General features: G+C 33.3%; 1 pseudogene across 1 annotated transcript; it reads left to right on the forward strand.

The window, feature by feature from the left end:
* The first annotated feature begins 347 nt into the window (after positions 1-347).
* Positions 348-11,612, forward strand: LOC149804506 (N-alpha-acetyltransferase 80-like; annotated as a pseudogene). Its single transcript, XR_016416040.1, has 5 exons — positions 348-466; positions 1,620-1,761; positions 6,080-6,155; positions 7,352-7,478; positions 10,861-11,612. The product of XR_016416040.1 is annotated as an N-alpha-acetyltransferase 80-like (transcript).
* Positions 11,613-20,328: the final 8,716 nt, after the last annotated feature.

Consider the following 20,328-nt stretch of genomic DNA (forward strand, 5'->3'; position numbering starts at 1 on the left):
ATGTTCCACAATAGGTGTATTAAAGTAACATGCCTTATATTAGTAAAAATATTTAATAGTTTAATAAGAATTAATAAGTAAAAATTCGTCACTGATCTAGAGCGTACATAACAGAATACATATTAATGTTATTAATATAATGTTATTAACATAATTATAATAATAATAATAATAATAATAATAATAATAATAATAACAATCATCATCATCATCATTATTATACCGTATACTCTACTAGCTTGAAATCACTCTTGTCTAATCGGTATGTTAATCTTTATTAGTCATTGTACATAGATCAGTGTATCACAGCTGCTATGTTATCGACACAACACTAAAAAATAAGCGTTTAATATATTCAGAAAGTCATGTGTGACTTGAATTTTCTACCTCTACACGAAAATGCCGAGTTTTATGAGGGATGTGCCGAGGTTTTGAATGAAGAATGGAAAAGAAGCTTATCAGCAAGGTTCTACAATAAATCGAACAATACAACAGTGAATGAACATAATTTTACAAATAAATCGCCCAGTTAGTTGCTGCACCCATATATCGATAACCTTGTTTACTTAACCAAAACGACGAATCTTAATACGGTCTCAAACACAGAGGCTCATTACAAATAACGCTCAGGGTATTGATCAAGGTAGTAAGGGAGTTTTGTTGTTGGAGCGGGGACGGACGAAACCTGTAACTGTGTAACACAGATATATAGCCTCTTTTCATCTCGACTATAGTTTCGGCCTACCCCTCCTGCAGCTTGTACTCCCAACAGATTTTATACACGAGAAGCATAAAGGATATATATATATATATATATATATATATATATATATATATATATATATATATATATATATATACATACATACATACATACATACATACATACATATATATATATATATATATATATATATATATATATATATATATATATATATATATATATATATATATATTTAATGATTTATAATTTTTCTAACTTGATTGCCACCAAGTGTATGTATGCTGCTAAATCTGGAACTCTAAACCTTGGGAAGAGGGTGCATATTAATGAGTACTACATATTCATTCCAATCGTAAGCCAAACTAATCAATATTCACATTTCCATTCTGCTTAAATTTGAACTGTTTATGCTAGATGATTGTTTATATCTCAAATAACACATAGAAAAAGGCAATATTTTACATGCGCTTGTTAAGTTTTGCATTTAATTTTTGGTTACATAAGTTGTTTTTTAGGCTGTGTGCCTTCTGTTAAACATTTATTCAGCTAAGTGAGGGAATGCATCGTAATGTAGCAGCTTGTTCTTTGAACACCATTTATCCATAACCAGTGTGAAAGAATGTTTTTTTTCTATGATCACTCTTTTTGGCAGAAAGTTATGGCATACCTATTGTGTTGTTGAACTTTTCATTTATTTACAAACTTTTATTGCAAAGAAATTATTATTATTATTATTATTATTATTATTAAGTATGTAATATGAAGTTAGTATACATTTAATTTTTATGCACCTGTATCTCAACATATGTCTTGTTTCTTGTTGTCATAGTCAGCATCAGTTGGTATTTTCTTGTTGTGAGAACCTAATTGTCATAGTTTTCCTTATTTTCAGATTATACAGTTTACAGAAATCTTGTGATACCTTTCCAGTTTCCCTATTTTGGTGGAAGTGAATGGTTCAAATAAGGAAGTTGTTGGGCATAGTCGTGTTTCAATTGTGCATGGAAGGGAGAAAAGCTGTCTTGTAGAGTCAGGTATGATAACAGCCTTGGTCCTAGAGGTTAGTTAATACTGGCACCTTTCTGTGATAATTTGGTTTGTAAAAAAAAGTATTATTTTGTTGTGACATCTTCCTGGATTCTTCAAATGCACAACTGCCCAGAGCTTCTTTCATCTCACAATCCTTTATTTCACACAATATACTGTCAGTTTTCAATTTCCTTGTAACCAATGTCAATATCACATTGTCAGTCATGCATTTTCTTGCACTGATATATATATATATATATATATATATATATATATATATATATATATATATATATATATATCAAGGGTCACATTACCAGGCAAAGTGGGTGACTAAGTCACCAAAACAATGTAAACTTTGCCTTCTTCTGTTAGAAAAGCTAAAATGACTTTGCCCTGTGATTGTTTTGAGAGGAACATTGTATGACTCTCCTTTTAGAGATGCTCCCTTGCCTTGGCCAGGTTGGTTCCAGTGTTATGATGTAGCTCAATTTGAAATGTAGGCTTCAAGCCATCAAATAGTTGGTGTTGATACCAATTGCCCCAACAAACAAACTCTTGCACATTCACAGGCAAGCGTTGTGTTAACTACTAACACTGCTTGATTACTGCAAGTTATCCTTTGGTGATAAAAACATACAAACTTGCATTTCAAAACTTAAACTTAGGTAAATGCAAATACTCTTACAGGGAAATAGAGGGCATAATAGAGATCGAAATCAACACACAAACACACACACACACACATGCATATATATGTGTGTGTATGTATCTATATCTCTCTCTCTCTCTCTCTCTGTCTATCTATATATATATATATATATTGTGTCTTGCTTTGCTCCCCTTTCTCCCTGTTCAGCTCTCACTTCTCTCTGTTCTGTTCAAAAGAAGTTACTTCTCCCTAAAGTTTAAGTCTAGCTTGATGACCCCTGTATATATGTATGTATGTATGTATGTATGTATGTATGTATCTATGTATGTGTGTGTGTGTGAGATTAGGATTTTTAGTGTAGCTTTAACAATTTTTCAGTCATATCACTATGATGTCTGCAGTGTGGCAGTTTATAGTGATTCCAGCACTGAGGCATCTTGCCGCAGACATGTAGCATGATATGACACCCAGTCACATTATCCTGACACCAGGCCAACCAGTCCTAACACTAACCTCTTAATGCTGAGCACCAAGCAAGGCAGCTGTATGTACCATTTTGGTATTATATTGAATATATATATATATATTGAATTTTCAGTGTACAAAAGTCATGTAGATACAGAAAAATGTTATACATTGCTACATGATCAAAATTAAGGAAAGATAAGACATGTTTGAGTCTTTTACCTTAACATCACTCTCTCTTAAAAGTTTTTCCATTTCCAAAACACTTATCTTCTAATCATTTATCTAAGAAACCATTAGTCACATTATGCAAATTGATTGTAGCTGTTAGTGTTACCAGTCTTTTCAAGGGTATGTGGAACATTTCAGATTTACAGAGAACATCTTGTTATTAAACTTCAGTAATACATTTTCACTTTTGTAGTCATTATGAGTGAGCCACATTGGCATTTGTATGTTGGTTTCTTGCTGCAAAAACATCGTGGGAAGACACTGTCACAGATATAACAGGCCCTGAGTGGCCAAGTGGGCTAAAGCACTCACTGTTACATATCACTGCCATCTCACCTTTGTCTGCGTGGGTTTGAGTCTGAGGCTCAGCCAATGTGGGTACATGAAAAAGTGTGCCAGTAGCTTCTCGTGGGTCAGTGGTTCTTTCCAGGTTTTTTCCAGGTTCTTCCTCCAGCATTGATACTGGCTGCCACATATAGCCTATCTTGTGCTAAAAAATGGCATTAAACACCTTAAACAACAACAGATATAACACTGGTATGGTAATGGATTCCATTGTAATTGTGTGTGTGTGTGTGTGTGTGTGTAGAGTGGTCTTTCACTATAAAGTATCTATTTATAAAGTACTCAAAGAAAAGTTTTTTTAATGCAAAAATGACAAGCCCTGACTCCAAATTCCATATTCCCAAAAGTGCCACATTTTTATTACTATTATTTGTCACACAACACTGCACTTGCTGCACTTCAGCTTGTGTGTTTATTTGGATCTCAAAAAATAAAGCAACATTTTTCTCCAGCTCTATATGTCAGACACTGTCTGACTGCTCTTGTCAGTATCTTGCTAACTCAATGGATCAACTGTGTTTATCTTCATTAGCATCTGAAACATGTCTTTCTCTATACAGCTTCTCTTTACACTTTTGATTTTGTTCATAGGTGCCATTTAACCAGTGTTGCATTACACTAGTGTAAACATGAGTAAGGAACAGATCAATTATTATTTATTAAACTTTAACTAGAAACATGCTGAAAAATGAAATAGCAATTAAACAAGACCATTTAAATAAATCAGTGTACGTATGCAAGTGTTTCTGTACAAAAAATTGTGTTGTCTGTGTTTCCTCTTTATCTCAACTCAGCCAAAGAATGACTGATTATTAATCAAGTACTTAGAAGTTACCACAACAACATTTGATCCCTTTATTACTTCAAAAACATCCAGAAGTTGGCTTAAACTAATGAAGTAATCAATTACAGCTTGTTGTGTATACATGCTTGCCCTAATCCCCTTAAATGCCTACACATCATTGCACATTTTGCAGCAAGTACTGGAACATTTCTTGTACCCACTAGTCTGCTTCTGGCTGGTTTCTGTACTTCACATAGATATCATGTGACCTATGAATGGGGGACAGGTTGTTTGGTTACCAGTAATTAGTACTATTTGGCTTTTACATACATGTGATTCTACCAGAGCTAGGCCATAGTACCATTTCATTATATTTGGTGATAGTTTCATATGTTGATTATATCCAGTCATATACAGGATCAGTTGTGTTATTCATTGAAATTCTATGTTTTGACTGATTATGTTTAGGAATGATATCATTTTCTTATATCCATTGTTGAACTTTGCACACATAATTATGTTATATCCACTGTTGTATTTGATGTTCATGAGTAAGGTGTCAGATACATTCATTATTTGTATGCATTATAAATAAACATATCATTCAGATGATTGTGTTTAGTACTTTTCCTTGATACTTTTCCTACTTTTCCTCATCTGGCTTTAATCCTGTTAAATGGTCATGGAACTCATATATTTATTGACATGTTTTCCATGCTTTTTTTCCCATTATAAGGCAGCTTTTTACCTTTGATATGATAAACTTTTATTTCTTTCCTGATAGTGTTATAGTGAGGGATGTATCATTAATCCCAGTATAAGGAGCCATACCTGTAACATGCTACACTTTGAACAGTGTTATATTGAGGGAAGACTAAGTTAAAGTTATCAGCAATGTAAATTAAGACCTTATAATGTGGTTTTATGAGGTGCATGGTTGTTTGGCATTATGTTTGTATGGTGCAGGGCTGTTTGAAACTTGTAGAGGGGTGTATTAGTCGAGATGTAATGTTTTTAAAATCTTCTACTATATCCACATAGATTTTTTGTGTGTCAGGTTGGTTCCAATTTACAGTGTTTTTCACAAGGAAAGTTCTGAAACTGATCAGATTATTTTGCTCAATGGAAATTTATTTTTGTAAAATATATTTCATTGAGATTGTTCATTCACACATTGCTCGATAAAACTTTTACACATTGCTCTATAATATTTTTGCACATTTACTCATTGATCTATAACATTTTGCACATTGCTTTATAACATTTTTACACATTGCTCTATAACATTTTTGCACATTTACACATTGATCTATAACATTTTACACATTGCTTTATAACATTTTTACACATTGCTCTATAACATTTTTGCACATTTACATATTGATCTATAACATTTTTACACATTACTCTATACAATTTTTACACATTTGCACATTGATCTATAACATTTTTACACATTGCTCAATAATTTTTTTACACATTGCTCTATAACATATTTACACATTGCTCTATAACATTTTTACTCATTGCTGTATAACAGTTTTACTGTTTTACACATTGCTCTATAACATTTTTTACTCTTTTAACCATTGCTCTATAACAATTTTACTTTTTACACATTGCTTTATAACATTTTTAAACATTTACACAGTGCTCTATAAAACATTTACACATTGCTCTATAACATTTTTCACATTGCTCTATAACATTTTTAAACATTTACACAGTGCTTTATAAAACATATACTCATTGCTCTATAACATTTTAAACATTTAACAGTATTTTTCATTTTTTGTGTCTTGTGTTGTTTCAAATAGTAAGTCACATGACTGTTTAATTTTTTCAGTGGTTGTGAAGAAGAATAAAAGGGGCATGGGGTATGGACGAAAAGTTATGACAGAAACAGAAGAGTTTGCAAAAAGGTAGTCTGTTATCAACTTTTTAATATAAACTTATACATATTTTGAAAACATAATTGACTGTGAATACTTGAAGCAGGTAATGAGTATAAAAACTACAGAATCCAGTGTGTCAAATAAGACCTTCGAAATTTCACGAGCAAAATCTAGTGTGTCAAATAAGACCTTCAAAATTTCATGAGCAAAATGAAATTGCTGATTTTACTTACCAGCTCAACAATTTATATTCCTTGCATGTAGGCTGTGATTGCCTGAGTGGGTCTAAGGCAATCTCCTTTACAGATCACTCATATTTCACCTCAGTCCACATGTGTTCAAGACTTGGCTTGACCAAAACACGTGACAAAGCTTGCCAGTAGCTTCCCTTAGTTTGGTGGTTCTTCCCATGGTCTGTCCTTCTCTTCCTCCACCACATATATTGGTTGCCATGTATCGCCTGTCATGTGCTAAAATGGCATTAAACCCCCAAAAATCACAATCCAGTTCCATCTTTTCTGATGGGAAACATACAGCAAGAAATCTATTTGCTGTATGAAGATTCATTTATCCTGGGCAACAGGTAATGGGAATACCAAAGGCCTGTAGAAAATATATGTCCCAAAAGACCACAGCAGTATACTTATGTTAATCTGATGCAGATCTTACAAATTGTTGATAATTCAGATAATTTGTCATAATCTCCTGCATAAAGCTGTCCAATAAAACCAGCTTTGTGTATTATCAAATTTAATGATCTGTATTAAGTATTTCTCGAATTTTTAATGTTATTGTCTACAAGCAAATAGTCAGATGTATATGGGTTTGGATATTTTGAGTTGATGCAAGATTGGCACATTTGTGTTATACCAAAACTTCTGTTTGATCAATAATTTATATAGTATTGTCAGATTGTGTACTAATAGAGAGCATAATGATTTTTGCATAGTTTTCTCATTAACTGTTGACGTAACAAATATTTTACTGTGAAAGACATCTTGCTTTGTCCTAAACCAATAGTTTTATCTCATTCATAATTATTTTAAGGCAGTGAGAGCAAAAATGTTGATCTTAGACTATTAGTCTGTTGCATACGTTCATCAAGCAACTTTCACTTTAGGCGATGTAAATTTAATGAGAGAATCAGCTGAGATTTTGTTCTAATAAAAGACTTAGATATGATTTTAGAAACAAAGTTTTGTTACCAATTTTCCTTAATCCAGGAAAGGCTATGAATGGATGTACTTGACAACCCATGACAAGCAGGACTTTTACAAACATCTAGGTTATGATTTTTGTGACCCAGTTATCTCCCTTGGATGTAATGCCCATCTTCTTCCAGACCACATGGTATTTATTTATTTTTCTTTTTTTCTTTCTTTCTTTCTTTCAGATAAACTCAAGTAGTGAAATGGACTTATTTTCATGAAAATTTAATAATTTCGTAATGCAAATTTATGAGTAGAAGCAGACACTGTATTGAAATGTAATGCTTCACTAATTATATGTTGTCAGATCTGTGTATAATGACCACTCCATGAACAAGGTAAAAATGTCCTTAACAGACAGGTGGTATTTATAAGACTAAATTTAGACTGAAAGATAGAGTGCATGAATTGACAAAATGATCAACAGCTGGCTCACACACACACATAAACATATGTATATATATATATATATATATATATATATATATATATATATATATATATATATATATATATACATATACACCTTTTACTTTATACCCAGCTACTTTGAAACAACTGTTAAAATAAAACCCATATCCACCATTGAAAGAGGCCCCCCAACCTCCCCTGCCTACTTTGGCAACTCACCCTTGAAACTCACCCTCAACTTTAAATCTAATGAAAGGCCCGATATATATAAACACACACATTAGTATTTTGTACTTGACCTTGTCCAAAATCAAGTTAATGGTGTACCAGATCAGTGAGATTTATTTTGTAAACAACATGATACATAACTAATATTTCTCCATGATAGTGGATTAAATATTCAGATCATTATTAAATGTAAACATATTTATTTCAATTTGAGTTAAAGTTACAGTCTTGGTTCTGACCTTAGAAATGTCCAGAATGGAAAATTTTTATTAAGTTGACAGAGTATTTTCAGAAAATGGTAATTGTGTCATAGGTCAAGTAGAATGGTAGATAATCTTGTTTACCTATAAATTATTCAATTTTTTCTTAGAATGTGAAGCAAAATCAGTCTTATTGTTATGTTCAGCATTTTAATTAGGTTGATTTATTTATTAAAATAATTATTTACAGAAATTACAAAGTGCTTAGTAATATTCTTGGAGTAAAATGTTAATTTGGAATTTTAGTGAATTTAGACAAGACCATTTTTGATTATATTAAGGTGATACATAAAAAAAGTGTTAACACATCACCACATTCCAGGTCATTGGCACAATAGCACATTTGAGACTACTGGCACATGAACAATTCAGTATCAAATTATATTTGGAATACCACTGGTATTCAATTGGAACTTCATACACTTGGACTTGAGATAGAATATTTAGAACTATTTCCAGATTGACTTCATAATGGTGTAAGTTCTTTTTAAATTTTCATCTTGTATATGAGGAAAATAAATTATTTGCTGAATTTTACAAAACTTTTTGGTTTTTGCTCACATACATATATAGCTCTTAACAAGTTGTGGGCTGTTGAACATTTGTTGTGTATGAGGCAGTCTTTGTCAATTCCACATACCCTTAGCCTTCTACTCATTCACCTTGCCTTGGTTGTTAATTCCAACATATTATGTTTTTATTCAAGTTTCTCACTCATTATATTGCAGTGAAATTATAGGTTACTGCATTTGTATGGGAAAATATGAATGAGTTTTTCGGATGTAAATACTGCAAGACCTTGGGAGTGCAGTATATCCATCTGACAAAATGAGTTCTTATTTTCCCATTCAAGTGCAGTAACCTTTTATTATATGCTCATTTTCTTGTTCTACCTAAGGCTTAATTATATAAACAAAAATACACTACAAGAAACAAAGTAACTAAATGTATGCCATATTCCAAACTAAATACACAACCACAGATTCATCATTACACAACAATAACATTGATAATGTGCACATAACTCTGCCCAGATAATTTGAACTTAGTCACACGCTTGACATAGTGTTCAAAAGAAAATGGCTTGGTCTACATAAAATTTAAATTTGGAGTCATATTGTGAATGAATGCGCATTGCAAGAACTTTTCCAGTTGATCTGGAATGAATAGATTTTGGTATTTTTGTTGATTCTACAAAATATCATGATTATGGACTGGATTTATGTTCCAATTCTACATGAAGTACATCATATTTCAGCAGTGTGTTGACATCGCAAGTGTGTTTCTGTTCTGTCATTGAATATTTGAAATCATAATGTGGGAAAAATATGAAGTCTTTCAATTGCAATTATCAAAAAGACTCTATGGAATATAATGTTTATTTCATTTTTAATGTAGTAAGGAGGATGTAATTGCGCTTGGAATATAGTTGAAATTATAGTACAATTTCGAAATGTGTATTCAAGCTTGACAACCCATGACATGGCTCATGTAATTTGGATTTGAAGAACTAAGAAAGTATATTTTGAGGAAATTCAGGATGTAAAACTAAGTATATTTTTTGCCATTCTTATTACCAGCTAAGTAGACAGCTTATGCCTTGTCACTTGCATGTTATTTATAAGGACCTTGTCTGGCGTCTATAGCTAGCCAAAATCAAAACATTGTATCAAAAAAGTTAATCCGGAATGTGACAAAGCAGCTGGTATGTGGCAGTCCACAAAACATCTATGGGGCCCCCAGTGGCTGAGTGGTCTAAAGCGCTCTCCGTTACGGATCACTGCCATCTCACCTCTGTCTGCGGCAGTTCGAGTCTCGGATTCAGCCAATGTGGGTATGTGAGAAAGCTTGCCAGTAGCTTCTTGTGGGCGGGTGGTTCTTTCTGGGGTTTTCCCGGGTTCTTCCTCCACCATTAATACTGGCCGCCATGTATAGCCTATCGTGTGCTGAAAAATGGCATTAAGCCCCACAACAACAACAACAACAACAACAAAACATCTGCTTTAGTTCATTCAAAAACAAATTTGGTGGCTGGTTGTGTTGGGAAGAAGCTTTCTATACACAGTCAAACTATACAGGAAAATTGGAGGGTACCAGAAAACCATGGTCACCATGAACAGGTGGTTGCACTTTGCAGGTCATTGCCAAACAAGGTTCACTGTAATTTATTTATTTTCTTTGCAGTGGCTTTGTGGCACGAATCTTTAAAAATTCTACACAACTACCCTCCTTGTATGTAGTAGTCCTCATGTCAAAGTAATCTTAAGCGATTTTGGGTCTGATTGCTAGCAGATATAAACACACCTTGGATTCTGAGGAAGTAAATTTATATTGGAATTTTCATTGATAATATTATACTTTGAAATATTACTTGAATTGTTTGTACAAGTGAGACTTTTCCATATTTACCCATATCCAAGTCATATCATGTGTGATGACCCAACCATTAAAACAAGTTTCTGTTTGCTTTAGAAAATAAGTTATCATAATTATTTTGTTTTACACAATGTACCTTGTTGTTGTTTTGTATACCCTCCTATAATTGTAATGTATGCTTCTTTTACCAACTCAACTTCTTATTATTAAAACAAATGGAATTTGCCTTCATACTGTTTATATTTCCAGATCCAAAGATTTTCAGAAAGTGTTGGTGTAAACACAAATGACAGCAGTCGTTCTATCAACAGTAGCAGTATTAACAATAGCACATTGAAAAATAAAAGAACTGTTGAAGATAGCTTAAATTCAGCAAGCACAGCACCACATACACCCCAACTATCGTGTGGTACTCAGCCCCCAACCCAGTCTCCCACTGCTGCTCCTCTTCCACCTCCACCACCACCCTTGCCACCTGCAACCAAGTCAAAGACAAGCAGTTCTTCAGGAGATAATACTGTCACCCGCTGGGATCCATCTTTGGTTTCCTGGATGAGAAAGAAGCTTTTTTGAGCATTGAAGAGTGTGATGTTGCCGTCCACAAAACTTTCAGAGGACTGCCAGTATTAGTAAACATTTTAAGTAAAAGACTGGCTTATTCTTTGTTCATTTTACCATTTTTTAATTAAAATTTCAAAGTCTGGAAGAATCAGGCTAATTTATCTTTTTATAAACATCTGCCCTTACCAGAGATTTAAATGTTGTTGACTGTTGTAATTTTATTATTAGTCTTACCAATATTTGTAGAGCAAAAATGAGTAGTCCTGTAGAAAAATTGGACACTGGAATTAGAAAACAAACTTTTTGTTGTCTTGAGTTTAAGCTATTCTATTGCAGTCTTTATTGAGCAGTCTGTAAGATCTGAACATATATCTTACAATTTCATGGACAAGTAAGACACTATTGAATTGTTGTAAAATAAAATGTAGCGTGCAGTGTTACATGTATTTCTATTTCTATACATATTTGTGTCACTATTTATTAAAAGTGTATTTTTTTAATTTTTTTAGAACTGTGCAAAATTCAAATTTCCTTGTCTGGACTTCAGCTTAAAATCCTTTGATATATTTTCCAGAACTTTGGCTAGATTTGCATCATGACTTGACAGTTTGTCACACTATAATCATGCTCCCTACCCCAAGTTTAGGGATATGGCAAGGAAAAATAAATCCATGACTTGTACAGGCTGCAGCTTTGGAACTATTAGAGATATTTACATGAAAGTTTATCCATCATGCTTAGACAGAAAAGGTCAAGGTCACATCAAGAGAAAGTGGAACACTGAATTATTTGTTTAACTTTTCTTTAGTGGTTGGTTTGTAACTTTTGAATTACAGAAGATATGAAGATGAATGCTTACATGGGTATTCATCTTAACTAGACAGTGTATTGCATATATAATTAACAGGTTCAATGCTTAAACGTCAAATCTTGACAATAAAATATGGCAGGATGAGTGTATCATGTGCCATTTATGATGTTCTTGTTGCATTGTATTATTACAGTACTTTCTTGCTTTACATTATGGATAACTGAAGAGGATGTTTGGATACAATAGATAATCCACATAATGGGGGTTGGACATAGTAGATAAGTTACATACTGGTGTTTATTTCATAAAAAATACTTTTTTCCTCTAATAGCTTTGGCTATACAGAAACAAAATTAGGTATTTATTCAGGCCCTGGACACATTTATTAGTCCTCACTTTCTCGGTTGCTTCAAAAACTTTGCAGTTGATCTGTTATTTCATCTTTGATTTATGTGATTCATCATGAGCAACAACTCAGTTAATGATGCACATAATAGTCCTGACCTCAGTTTTGATATATTTTGGCTTTGTAACCAAGCTTGAAATACAGGGTCTATTCTACAATTGAAAATTGGTGCAGGGAGATTCCTCCTTCATTTGAAGTAAAGGGGTTGGGGGATAGTCTTATTATGGGTGGATTTAACAGATTGGATAAAGCTTATGGTTGCAATATTATGTATTATTTTTGTGCATTTGTTTGATATTGGACATGGTGTTTTAGAAATCTGCATGAACCCCATCCTTGAAGGTGCCCAACACCATTTGTGTGAATTGGTGCCCTCCTCTTGATAAGAAAACACCACTGCCACAATACTGTAAAATCTGAAGTAAAATACCATCAGGAGAAAACCCTAATATACCTTTTTAGATTGCATATTATAAGACTTAAGCTTTTATATATCGTTGATGTCGAATGTGTAAAATTTTGTATTACCCATTGGAGAAAACCACCCAAGATTCTTTACCTTGTTGTAGAATGTGAAGACCTTGTATAATCTGTCGTAGAAAACCTTTTAGGATTCTTTACTTGATATAAAAATGAAGATTTTGTATGACTCTCAATGCAAAACCTCCTATGATTGTTTACTTTTGATGTAGAATCTGGAGATTTTGTATAATCCATTAGAGAAAAACCTCCTAGGATTATTTACTTTGATTTAGAATGTGATGATTTTGTAAGAGACCTGTCATAGATCATAATATACTTATGATATCACAATATAATGTGTCTGAGCCACCAGATGTAGTTTCTTTTCTCTACCCCCCATTCTTGAGGGGCTTTCAGTGCATGCATATGGAACACTAACTAACAGGAACCAGTCAGTGTTCTCTTGTACTAAGACTGAGATGATCCAAAGGTCAGACCATCATGGACTTAGATGATCTAACGGTCAGACAATCATGGACTAAGACTTTGATGATCTAATGGTCAGACCATCATGAACTGAGATGATTTAATGGTCAGACCATCATGGACTAAGATGATCTAATGGTCAGACCATCATGGACTAAGATGTAGATGAAATAAGGGTCAGACCATAATGGACTAAGACTTTGATGATCTAATGGTCAGACCATCATGGACTAAGACTAAGATGATCAAAGGGTCAGACCATCATGGACTATGACTTAAATGATCAGAAGGTCAGAACATCATGGACTAAGACAATCTAAGGACCAAACCATCATGGACTAAAACTTAAGATGTTCAAAAGGTCAGAACATCATGGACTAAGACTTAGACAGTCTAAGGACCAGACCATCATGTACTAAGCCTGAGATGATCGAAAAGTCAGACCATCATGGACTAAGACTTAGATGATCAAAGGGTCAGACCATCATGAACTAAGATGATCTAATGGTCAGACCATCATGGACTTAGATGATCTAATGGTCAGACCATCGTGGACTAAGACTTCAATGATTGAATGGTCAGACCATCATGGACTGAGATGACCTAATGGTCAGACCATCATGGACTAAGACTTAGATGATTGAAAGGTCAGGCCATCATAGACTAAGACTTCAATGATCGAATGGTCAGACCATCATGGACTGAGATGATCTAATGGTCAGACCATCATGGACCAAGACTTAGACAAAATGAGGGTCAGACCATCATTATAGCAGCAATATAATCTGAAAGAACATGACCTGTGTGGACTGTGAATTGGTACATCCAATAGCTAAAGTAATCTTGGATTGCATTGACCATTGTGTCAAGATACATAAACATTTCAGACACAAGGAGGAAACTGTTTCTCAACTAAGTCAGGACAGAATGAAAATATGCTTTCCAGAGACATATTTAAAACATTTTTCATTTAAACAGTTATATATTTTCACATCTTATTTATGCCAGTAAGACCCTTATCTTTAAATTTTTTTATGTCAGCTAGTCTGTTATTTTGAACACTATAGCTAATTCACATTTAATTCATGTTGGCTAGCCCCTTATTTTGAACACTAAATAATTCACATCTAATTTATGCCAGCAAGTCCCTTATTTGGAGCACTGCAAAAAATTTTTGTCAGTTAGTCCCATATTTTGAACACTGTAACTAATTCACATTTAATTCATATCAAAAAGTCCCTTATTTTGGGAGGTCATGGGTTCAAACCCTGGCCGAGTCATACCAAGGACTTACAAAAATGGTAATAACAGCTGCCTCACTTGGCACTCAGCATTAAGAGGTTAGTGTTATGACTGGTCGGCCTGGTGTCGGGGAAAATGTGACTGGGTGGGACATCATACTACATGTCTGCTGCATGATGCCCCAGTGCTCGACATCACTATAAACTGTCACACTGCAGACATCGTAGCAATATGACTGAAAAATTGTTAAAGCTACATTAAGAATCTAAATCACACACCCCTTATTTTGAACACTTACTAATTCGCATTTAATTTATGCCAACAAGTCCTTTATTAAGAACACTGCAACAAATTTATGTGAACTAGTCCCTTATTTGGAATACTGAAAATAATTCACATTTAATTTGTGCCCACATGTCCATTAATTTGAACACTGTAAATAATTTACATTTAATTTATGACTAGTCCCTTATTTTGAATACTGTAAATAATTCACATTTAATTGATGCAACAAGTCCCATATTTTGAACTTGGTAAATAAATCACATTTAATTTATGCGAACAAGTTCTTTTTTTAAGAACAATGCAACAAATTTATGCCAACAAGTTTATTATTTGGATAACTGCAACAAATTTGCATTTCCAACTCTTACACCTGAGCACATGTCTGCAGTTAAAGACTAATCATAATTTTATTTTATAGTTGTCAAAGGTCAAGGCTGGTAACTGTAAGGCAGGTTGGTAACTGTAAGGCAGGCTGGTAATTATAAAGTAGGTAACCATAAGGATTGCTGGTAATTGTAAGGCAGGCTGGTAACTAAGGAATGCTGGTAACTGTAAGGCAGGCTGGAAACTGTAAGGGAGGTAACTGTAAAGCAGGCTGGTAATTGTAAGGGAGGTAACCATAAGGCACGCTGGTAATTGTAAGGGAGGCTGGTGACTGTAAGGCAGGCTGGTAACTGTAAGGGATTATTTGAACTTGTACTATATTGTCAGTATAAACAGAGTCATCAAATAACTGAGAAAAATGTTTTAATGTCCTAGTTTTGAAATCGTGAAAAGTCATTATAATTGAATGTTGATGAAAAAATAGTGTAAATTTTCATATTTTTGGAAATCAAATATGCAGATTTGTTTAAAATCAAATGTGTAAAATTTAAAAATTCTAAAAGTTCACATACACACATGGGACATATTTAACCATCAGATGATGTAACTTTTTGGAGTTCTTTCTGGTGATATATAGTTTTGTATTTTGTACTGAGGTGAGTATCTAAATAAAAGAATGAAGCACATGTTTTAACCACATGGATCATTTATTCACCTTTTCATAAAGAGAAACTCATGAATGTCTTAATTGGTCTGAAAGTTTTAATTCATATATATATATATATATATATATATATATATATATATATATATATATATATATATATATATATACACACACATATACAAAACAGCTTCTCCATGCTGTGAGTCAAACAAATTCTTCATCAAGGAAAGAAAAATCTTAACATCACCAAACAAATACAAAAGCCAATAGAAATCTAGACAGTTTCAATATTTGTATGAGGGGGAATCTACCAGCAAGAAATAAATAATGGAAAAATAAAAGAAAACATAGTTGAAGCTTGGTCTTAAAATGAGTAAACTTCAAGTTTAGTTTCTCATAATAGCAAAATAAATAAACATTAAAAGATGGGACGTATGTTTAATTAAGCTGAAAACTACACTGTTTTGATCAAATTATTGATATTACAGTTATTTGGACAAAATCACCTACCCGATGCCCTTGACAAGTTCAAGTTTGGCTCAGGCAAGCTCAAGTTTGCAAAGTGCATGGCAATTGGCAAGTAAAATACTGAGATGGAAATAGGTCATGTTCTGTTTATAATTTAACCGTGATCTTGCTACAGTGCATTTATTAGCACCTTTTTTTTGTTTATGTATATCACGTGCTTTGTTACATGAATGCCTAATTATTAACAATTCGCATAAAAGTTTAAAGACATTTTTCAAGGTTTGTTTGCCTGTTCATGATATATTTCTGTGATTTGTAACTTTCTCACAGTAATATTAGTAATGTATGTGATAAACATACAACGGATAGAAAAGATGGGTCATGTTAGAATGAATCAGGAGATTTAAACAGTTTGGTGTGGAATTTTGACTTTAAATGAGGTAGGATTTTCATCAACCTGACTTAGAGCATGCAAATGACAAAAAGAACAACTATTGAATGAATGTACATTTTTGAATATTAAAATATGCACATCATCTCATGAAATCGGTCCTTTCACTTTAACTTGTTGTCATTCATACTCCGCTGGTATGCATTATTAGCATCTTGTAGCAGATCATTGCTGTATTATATTTTGGAAGCAGTCCTCATCATATTGATCCTGCGGATTCAGCCTGAACTTTCCTCAGCAAGTTAAACGTCTTTTTTACTTTCTGCATTGGAATGTAGCAAAGTCAGTACAACACGACTGACTGCACCAAGAAGCTTAAATCATTTTCTGCCTGTGGGTAGATTCATATTGCTCACTGCCTGCCAGAACTGTTCAAGATTGGTACTGTCTGGGTCTAATGTTTTTCCAGAGTCAGTAAGAATCTTTACATGAACCACAAATGCATACATTATACCATCAGATTCTTTGTCAATTTAAGCATAGTTTGCAGACACTTTTGTTATTATCATCACTATCATCCACTCTATAATAATGACAATTTATCCAGAAAACAATTGTCATTTACTAGTATTATAAACAAAAACAAAGACTCCATTCATCCCAGACATTATGGATTACAATGGCAATTAGTGATATATATACTTTAGTCTGATTTATATTCATTTTACCAAGGATTAAATCAGTGTCAGAGGTGTTGATATCAGTTTTTGCAGTTTATAGTAGTGTCCAGTGCATATTTTGCTTTAAATATTGGTTGCTCTGCTGACGGTTGCTCACAACAGGGAGTTCATATATTTCATATATTATTATTTTATTAGTATTATTATTATTACACAATTAGGATTAGGATTTCTTGGAAAGAAAATAGTTACTATGTAAGTTGCTTTTGCCCATTTGCATGATAATGTTTGTCCGATTTCTGAATCGGAGAACATTATTTTGACTTGGTCTGACAAATGATCTGCTAGCAGAAGATTATGTTCTGCTATAAAGTTGGCAAACTGTGTCATGGCATTTGTAACATTGTCAACATTATTTGGATTTCAGTGGTGGCATATTTATTGTCATAGTTAATATGCTTTTATGAGATGGGATCATTCTTGCCATCTCAAAAGACTTTAAAAATCAGCTTTACACAAAGAACAGAATACATATTCAGTCATGTCCCTTTTGACTTGATTGCAAGCACTGAAATTTCCACTTCAAACTATCAATGAATATCATATGTTTCTGTTACTTGGAGGTATGGTGTTTTGGCATTGGAACAATTAGCTATCTCAACAACTTTAAATATCAAAGTCAGATTGACTTAGTTTGATGCCACTAAATATCCTAAGTAATCCAGTCATAATCAGTTAACAGTTTTAATCCTAATCCTAATTACTTTTGATCATGCATGGTATCCACTCTAATTCATCACAACAACTTTAAGCACCAAGGCAGAACATACAGTACCATGTGGAGAGAATCAAAGTGATGTTTACTGTTTTATGCTGATTGATAGATACAGTACTGCGTGGAGAGAATCAAAGTGATGCTTACTGTTTTATGCTGATTGATAGATACAGTACTGCTTGGAGAGAATCAAAGTGATGTTTACTGTTTTATGCTGATTGATAGATACAGTACTGCATGGAGAAAATCAAAGTGATGTTTACTTTTTTATTCTGATTGATAGATACAGTACCACATGGAGAGAATCAAAGTGATGTTTACTTTTTTATGCTGATTGATAGAGTCAGTACCACATGGAGAGAATCAAAGTGATGTTTACTGTTTTATGCTGATTGATAGAGTCAGTACCACGTGGAGAGAATCAAAGTGATGTTTACTGTTTTATGCTGATTGATAGAATCAGTACCATGTGCAGAGAATCAAAGTGATGTTTACTGTTTTATGCTGATTGATAGATACAGTACCATGTGGAGAGAAACAAAGTGATGTTTAATGTTTTATGCTGATTGATAGAATCAGTAACATGTGGAGAGAATCAAAGTGATGTTTACTGTTTTATGCTGATTGATATATACAGTACCATGTAGAGAGAATCAAAGTGATGTTTACTGTTTTATGCTGATTGATATATACAGTACCACGTGGAGAGAATCAAAGTGATGTTTACTGTTTTATGCTGATTGATATATACAGTACCATGTGGAGAGAATCAAAGTGATGTTTACTGTTTTATGCTGATTGATATATACAGTACCATGTGGAGAGAAACAAAGTGATGTTTAATGTTTTATGCTGATTGATAGAATCAGTAACATGTGGAGAGAATCAAAGTGATGTTTACTGTTTTATGCTGATTGATAGAGTCAGTACCACGTGGAGAGAATCAAAGTGATGTTTACTGTTTTATGCCGATTTATAGATAAAGTACCATGTGGAGAGAAACATAGTGATGTTTAATGTTTTATGCTGATTGATAGAGTCAGTACCACGTGGAGAGAATCAAAGTGATGTTTACTGTTTCATGCTGATTTATAGATACAGTACCATGTGGAGAGAATCAAAGTGATGTTTAATGTTTTATGCTGATTGATAGAGTCAGTACCATGTGGAGAGAATCAAAGTGATGTTTACTGTTTTATGCTGATTGATAGAATCAGTACCATGTGGAGAGAATCAAAGTGATGTTTACTGTTTTATGCTGATTGATAGAGTCAGTACCACGTGGAGAGAATCAAAGTGATGTTTACTGTTTTATGCTGATTTATAGATACAGTACCATGTGGAGAGAAACAAAGTGATGTTTACTGTTTTATGCTGATTGATAGAGTCAGTACATCGTGGAGAGAATCAAAGTGATGTTTACTGTTTTATGCTGATTTATAGATACAGTACCATGTGGAGAGAAACAAAGTGATGTTTACTGTTTTATGCTGATTGATAGAGTCAGTACCATGTGGAGAGAATCAAAGTGATGTTTACTGTTTTATGCCGATTTATAGATACAGTGCCATGTGGAGAGAATCAAAGTGATGTTTACTATTTTATGCTGATTGATAGATACAGTACCATGTAGAGAGAATCAAAGTGATGTTTACTGTTTTATGCTGATTTATAGATACAGTACCATGTGGAGAGAAACAAAGTGATGTTTACTGTTTTATGCTGATTGATAGAGTCAGTACCACATGGAGAGAATCAAAGTGATGTTTACTGTTTTATGCTGATTGATAGATACAGTACCATGTGGAGAGAATCAAAGTGATGTTTACTGTTTTATGCTGATTGATAGATACAGTACCACATGGAGAGAATCAAAGTGATGTTTACTGTTTTATGCTGATTGATATATACAGTACCACGTGGAGAGAATCAAAGTGATGTTTACTGTTTTATGCTGATTGATATATACAGTACCATGTAGAGAGAATCAAAGTGATGTTTACTGTTTTATGCTGATTGATATATACAGTACCATGTAGAGAGAATCAAAGCGATGTTTACTGTTTTATGCTGATTGATATATACAGTACCACGTGGAGAGAATCAAAGTGATGTTTACTGTTTTATGCTGATTGATATATACAGTACCATGTAGAGAG

This window comes from Sinohyriopsis cumingii, chromosome 2 (assembly GCF_028554795.1).
Source record: "Sinohyriopsis cumingii isolate HCF-2022 chromosome 2, ASM2855479v2, whole genome shotgun sequence".
Lineage (NCBI taxonomy): Eukaryota > Metazoa > Mollusca > Bivalvia > Unionida > Unionidae > Sinohyriopsis > Sinohyriopsis cumingii.